This window comes from Macaca fascicularis, chromosome 19 (assembly GCF_037993035.2).
Source record: "Macaca fascicularis isolate 582-1 chromosome 19, T2T-MFA8v1.1".
NCBI lineage: Eukaryota > Metazoa > Chordata > Mammalia > Primates > Cercopithecidae > Macaca > Macaca fascicularis.
Genome location: NC_088393.1, coordinates 61,833,692 through 61,841,226, shown reverse-complemented (window position 1 = coordinate 61,841,226; position 7,535 = coordinate 61,833,692).

Below are 7,535 nucleotides of genomic sequence, written 5' to 3'. Positions count from 1 at the left end.
CCGTTCTGAAGGCTTCAAGTCCAAGACCAAAGCACTGGTAGATTCAGTCTGCTGAGGGCTTTTTCCTGGTTCATAGCTGGCACCTTCTTGCTGTATCCTCACGTAGTGAAAGAGACTGGGCAGGGCGCAGTGGCTCACGCCTGTAATCTCAGCAATTTGGGAGGTCGAGGCGGGGAGGATCAACTGAGGTCAGGAGTTCCAGCCTGAATGACAGAGACTCCTGCTCAAAAATAAAATTAAAAAAAAGTGAAGGCTTAATAAACAAAATAAAGAGAAAAGAGAATAGCTCTCTCTCTCGTACAGATAGAGAGGGGCTCCCGAGTGGGATGCCTGGTTTCGTGGTGAAATGCATGGGGTTTAATAGGCAAGCTTGAGCAGGTGGTGTCGGATTTACATAGGGCCTGAGAGATTAGCCGGACCAGGTGTGACGTTTGCATAACCCACGAAGAAGCTGGCTATCCCACCCTAATGTTTTATTACATAGGTGGGGTCTCTGCTCGGCTGGGGCCACGTTGCCTGTTTTTTTACTGCACATGTGGGGACAAACAAAAGGGAAGAGGGAACCTCCATGTTGAATATACCCGGCCTCCAGCCATCCCTTTTCTATTGGCACAGCTGCCAGCATTTACCTATGCAAGCTTTTAGCTTGCTTGTCTAGGCCTGCACCTTGATGTTTCGGGCTGCTTTCTGTTAGAAAAGAAATGATTTGGGGACTGCTCTTTATTCACAAGAAACCATACGGAGGACTCTCTTACCCTCACTGTCTGCCTAAAGCATTTCTTTTTAGCTCCCGTATTACAAATACCATCACCTTGGGGTTAAGTTCCAACAGCTGAATTTTGTCGGGACACAAACATTGAATTTACAATACCCATGAAGCTGTCTCCGCTTGTATCTTGTCCTAACCAGAAGCTCCCAGGAATATTGCATCTGAAGGAACAACTTTGATAAGGCTTGTGTCTGCGTCCCCACCCAAATCTCATCTTTAATGGTAGCTCCCATAATTCCCATGTTTTGTGGGATGGACCCAGTGGGAGATAATTCAATCATGGGGGCGGATTCCTGTAGGGTCCAGCCCTACGGGGCTTTGCAGGCGTTCTCCCCATGTGCGGAGACCAGAGATTGTAAGAAATAAAGACACAAGACAAAGAGATAAAGAGAAAGCAGCTGGGCCGTGGGGACCACTACCACCAAGACGCGGAGACTGGTAGTGGCCCCGAACGGCTGGACGTGCTGATATTTATTGCATACAAGACAAGGGGGCAGGGTAAGGAGGGTGAGTTGTCCAGGTGATTGATAAGGTGAAGCAAATCACGTGATCATGGGACAGGGGGCCCTTCCCTTACAGGTAGCCGAAGCAGAGACAGTAGGCAGCATACGTCAATATTTTCTTCTATGCACTTATAAGAAAGATCAAAGACTTTAAGACTCTCACTATTTCTTCTACCACTATCTACTACGAACTTCAAAGAGGAACCAGGAGTACGGGAGGAACATGAAAGCGGACAAGGAGCGTGACCACTGAAGCACAGCACCACACGGAGGGGTTTAGGCCTCCGGATGACTACGGGCAGGCCTGGATAATATCCAGCCTTCCACAAGAAGCTGGTGGAGCAGAGCGTTCCCTGACTCCTCCAAGGAAAGGAGACTCCCTTTCGGGGTCTGCTAAGTAACAGGTGCCTTCCCAGACACTGGCGGTATCGCTTCACCAAGGAGACCTCAAATGGCCCTTATGCAGGTGTGACAGAGGGCTCACCTCTTGCCTTCTAGGTCACTTCTCACAATGTCCCTTCAGCATCTGACCCTATACCCACCCGTTATTCCTAGGTTATATTAGTAATGCAACAAAGAGTAATATTAAAAGCTAATGATTAATAATGTTTATAATAATGATTGATAATGTCCACGATCACCTCTATATCTAATTTGTATTATGACTATTCTTATTCTAACTATTTTCTTTATTATACTGAAACAGTTTGTGCCTTCAGTCTCTTGCCTGGGCACCTGGGCCACCCTCCGCCCACAGATTCCCCCATGCTATTCTCGCAGTAGTGAACAAGTCTCACGAGAGCTGACATCTCTCTAAGGGGTTTCCCCTTTTGCGTGGCTCTCTCGTTTCTCTCTCGTCTGCCACCATGTAAGTAAGATGTGCCTTTCACCTTCCACCATGATTGTGAGGCCTCCCCAGCCATGTGGAACTGTGAGTCCATTATACCTTTTTTAAAAAAATAAATTATCCAGTCTCAGGTATGTCTTTATCAGCGGTGTGAAAACGGACTAATGCAAACCTCTTTGCTCCCCTCCCCTCACTACACAGCCCCAGGTTGCCGTGTGGAAGCCACATGGGGAGTAGCAAGGTGGGGGAGGAGTGTCTCTCTGTTTTCTTGCCATAGAGAGTCATTCTTTTTAAAGCTTGGGAGTTCTTGGTGACCATCTGTCTCACCATGTGGAGGAAGCCAGTCTTTATGGAGAAACACAAAGATGATTCAGGGAGCATCCGGGAAGCGGGAGTGAGTAACAAGGCTTTCAGCTTTTGTTTTCTTGGTTCTAATTGCTTCCAAAGCTCAGCATTCCTTCACTCCCTGCAGTGTTCTTGCTCAATCATTCTTGAACCAAAAAAAAAAAAAAAAACAGAAAACCAAAAAGTCCTCCTTTGATTCTCAGCTATTCTGAGAATGGATTTTGTTTTGATTGAAGAGTCCTGGCAAACAGTATTAAAATGGGTGACCCTAATGGATATCCTTTATGGACATCTATGCTGGGAGTCACACTCATTGAATTACCATAGTGAGGACTCAGCTCTGATTTTTTTTTTTTTTTTTAATCTCGCCCAGATTCTTCTCTAAGGGGTCTGGGGACTCATGCCCTACAAACCATAAATTCTCATCAGATGGGTTTTATTTAGCCCTATATATCGCGACGTGCTTTCCAATCTGACTCTGGCATAACATTACCTAACAAAGAAGAAAATAAAAATATTTTACCCCAAAACATGTTTCTTTGCCATATTTTTAAATGACCCTACAAAGCTGTCCTTTGTTGGGGAGAATATTTGCATATGTAAAGGATCTCTGTTAACCTAGCTAGATCTTTTTCCTCCAGGACCTCCCAATTCTGAGGAGATTAACTGAGAATCTAGCACCTTTGGAAGGTCTGAGTAGGAAACATTTGTCATCTATTGTCTCTAAGGGCAGCCGCTACAAGACTTCAACAGAACCTTGGTCTCCACAGTCTTTTATCTTACCTTGAATATTTCCTGTCTATTAATCCCAGGTCTTTAGACAAACTCAACCAATTGTCAACCAGACAACGTTTTAATTTACCTAAAGCCTGGAGGCCCCTGCCTCCTTCAAATTGTCCAGGCTTTCTGGACCAAACCAATGTATTTCTCAAATGTGTTTGATTGATGTCTCATGCCTCCCTAAAATGTATAAAACCAAGATGCCCCCCGACCACCTTGGGTACATGTTCTCAGGACCTCCTGAGGGCTGTGTCACAGGCCACGTTCATTATCATATTTGGCTCAGAATAAATCTCTTCAAATATTTTATAGAGTTTGATTCTTCTTGTCGACAAGAGTAAGTCTTGATATGTGATTGTTTTCTTTTGGTTAGTATTTGCATTATGTATCTTTTCTGTGTTCATTTTCTTTCTTTTTCTTTTCTTTCTTTTTTTTTTTTTTTTTGAGATAGAGCCTCACTCTGTTGCCCAGGCTGGAGTACAGTGGCATGATCACAGCTCACTGCAACCTCTGCCTTCCAGGTTCAAGCAATTCTCCTGCCTCAGTCTCCTGAGTAGCTGGGATTACAGGCATGCACCACCATGCCCAGCTAATTTTTGTATTTTTAGTAGAGATGGGGTTTCACCATGTTGGCGAGGCTGGTCTCAAACTCCTGACCTCAAGCGATCCACCTGCCTCAGCCTCCCAAAGTGCTGGGATTACAAGCGTAAGCCACCACGCCCTGCCTATTCATTTACTTTCAACCTTTCCACGCCTTTGTGTCTCTTGGAAACAAAACGTTAATTTTTTTAGTTCAACCAAACGTTTTCTTCTAACCTGATCCTTTAGTTCATTCACATATAATATTTGTTATTTTCAACGAGTACAACATTCTAGATTGGGAAGTTGTTTCCTTTCCGTATATCGAAGCCATAATACACTGTTTTTTTGGTGGTGGTGTTTTTTTTTTTGAAACAGAGTCTCGCTCTGTCGCCCGGGCTGGAGTGCAGTGGCGCGATCTCGGCTCACTGCAAGCTCCGCCTCCCGGGTTCACGCCATTCTCCTGCCTCAGCCTCCTGAGTAGCTGGGACTACAGGCGCCCGCCACCGCGCCCAGCTAATTTTTTTATTTTTAGTAGAGACGGAGTTTCACCGTGGTCTCGATCTCCTGACCTTGTGATCCGCCCGTCTCGGCCTCCCAAAGTGCTGGGATTACAGGCGTGAGCCACCGTGCCAGGCCATAATACACTGTTTACTATTTTTGGTGGTTATTTTGATGCTCTAGATCCGTGGTCCCCAAACTTTTTGGCACCAGGGGCTGATTTTGTGGAAGACGTGGAGGGGTGCATGGATGTTTTAGGGATAAAACTGTTCCATCTCAGATCATCAGGCATCAGAGTCTCATAAGGAGTGCACAAACTAGATCCCTTGCATGTGCAGTTCACAGTAGGGTTCACGCTCCTATGAGAATCTAATGCCTCCACTGATCTGACAGGAGGCAGAGCTCAGGTGGTAATGTGAGCAATGGGGAGTGGCTGTAAAGACAGATGAAGCTTCGCTCACTCACCCCCCTACTCACCTCCTGCTGTGCAGCCTGGTTTCTAATAGGCCAGGGACAAGTAACCCTGCTCTATATAACTGCTATTTCTTTGAATGTTATCTGTCTTTTTCCCTTGGGCTGCTTTACTCTTTTGTCATTGTTTTGGATTTTTTTCTTTTTTTTTGAGATGGAGTTTCACTCTTGTTGCCCAGGCTGGAGTGCGATGTTAAAATCTTGACTCACCGCAACCTCCACCTCCCGGGTTCAAGTGATTCTCCTGCCTCACCTCCTAAGTAGCTATGGGCAGCCATAGGTGGTCCCAGAAAAGGCACCACAAGTCCCTACTCCAGGTCTGCGGGACTGGAACCGGCAGCCCGGCCCCCAGTCTTCAGGCCCTCCCTGGCCTGAAGGTGGGGCCTTATTGGGAACCCACCCCCTTCTGCCCAGGAACCTGTCTGCCTCCTGTTGCCATTAATGGTGCCCAGGCTCAGGCCCTAACTTCTTTGAGAGAGGAACAGTCACCAAACAACAGGTAGAAGCCAGGCAGCAGGAGGAGGAACTTCCCAGCCTTCACGAGCCTTCCCAGGCTCCTAAGAGTGCAGGGATGCCTGAGTCTGAAGATGTGGTCTGGGCAGCTACAGCTGCCAGGGAGCTTTTGCCTGCTCCATGGAGCAGGAGGCCTGGGCCTCCATGGAGAATGAGTCGCGGTCTGGGTGGCTGCAGCTGCCAGGGGGTGGAGCTTGTGCCTGCTCCATGGAGAATGAGTCGCGGTCTGGGTGGCTGCAGCTGCCTGGGGGTGGAGCTTGTGCCTGCTCCATGGAGAATGAGTCGCGGTCTGGGTGGCTGCAGCTGCACCCAGGAGGGTAGGGCTTCGGCCTGCTTCCAGAGCCCCAAGAGCACAGGGAGGCTCGGATCCACAGCTGGGGTTTGCACAGCTGAAGCAGCACCCTGGGAGCTCCCGCCCCAACTCGGAAGGGGCAGGACTCCCTGCGGCTCCATTGAGTGTGTAGTCCCAGCCGGGCCTCCCTGTGGCAGTTGGCGTCTTGGCAGCGCCAAGCCATCTGGAGTGGCTGCTGCCATCACCAAAGGCCCAACCTCTACGATCACATTGGGTGTTAAGATTTAACATGTGGCCGGGCGCGGTGGGTCATTCCTGTCATCCCAGCACTTTGGGAGGCCGAGGCAGGTGGATCACGAGGTCAGGGAATCGAGATCATCCTGGCTAACATGGTGAAACCCTGTCTCTACTACAAATACAAAAAGTTAGCCGGACGTGGTGGCGGGCGCCTGTAGTCCCAGCTACTCAGGAGGCTGAGCCAGGAGAATGGCGTGAACCTGGGAGGCGGAGCTTGCAGTGAGCCCAGATCCCTCATTGCACTCCAGTTAGGGTGACAGAGCAAGACTCCGTCTCAAAAAAAAAAAAAAAAGAAAAAAGAAAAAGATTTAACATGTGGCCGGGCGCGGTGGCTCACACCTGTAATCCCAACACTTCGGGAGGTTGAAGCGGGAGGATCATGAGGTCAAGAGATCGAGACCATCCTGGCCAATATGGTGAAAAGCTGTCTCTACTAAATATACAAAAATTAGCTGGGCGTGGTAGCGCTCATCTGTAATTCCAGCTACTCAGGAGACTGAGGTAGGAGAATCGCTTGAACCCAGGAGGCGGAGGTTGCAGCGAGCCAAGATCATGCCATTGCACTCCAGCCTGGGCGACAGAGCAAAACTCCATCTCAAAAAAAATAGAAAAGATCTAACATGTGAATCTGTGGGAAGCACAGCCATGCAGCACAGGCCCAGGATTTGAAAGTAAACTCAAGAGGCTCAACACATGTGGAGGTGGCTTTGTAAGTGACTTCAGGAAACTAACTGAGGGTCATGTACCAGCAGGAGCAACTTCATAAAGGGGCCACGGAAAACCTGAGTTCTTTGCTATCAAAAAGGAATATATAAATCCCCGTTAGTTCAGAGAAAGTACAGATCATCAGTCTGACGAGGATAGAGCTTAATTATGGGCTGAATTACATCTCAAAATTCGTGTGCTGAATCCTAACACCCAGTAACTCAGAATGTGACTGTATTTGGAGACAAGAGGCCCTTGTGAAAAAAGGAAATTTGGACATAAAAAAGACACTAGGAGCTACGTGCGGTGGCTCACGCCTGTGATCTCAGCACTTTGAGAAGCCCAGGTGGGCGGATCTCCTGAGGTCAGGAATTCGAGACCAGCCTGGCCAACATGGCCAAGCCCCATCTCTACTAAAAATACAAAAATGAACCGGGCGTGGTGGTGTGCGCCTGTAATCCTGGCTACTCGAGAGGCTGAGGCAGGAGAATCGCTTGAACTCAGGAGGCGGAGGCTGCAGCGAGCTGAGATCATGCCATTGTACTCTAGCCTGGGCAACAGAGCAAGATTCCATCTCAAAAAAAAAAAAAAAGACACACTAGGTTGTGTACATCCAGAGGAAAGACCATGTGGAGACACAGCAAGAAGGCGGCCATCTGCATACAAAGCAGAGAGGCCTCAGGAGAAACTGACCCTACTGGCACCTCCATCTTGGATTTCCAGCCTGCAGAACTGTGAGAAAATCCATTTTTGTACCATAAGCCCCCCCGTGGGGGGTATTTTGTTATGGCTTCCCTAGCACACTACTGCAGGTGGTAAACATATTTTAAACGTAATAGTGAGGCTGTGCACGGTGGCTCACGCCTGTAATCCCAGCACTTTGGGAGGCCGAGGCGGGGGGATCATGAGGTCAGGAGATCGAGACCATCTTGC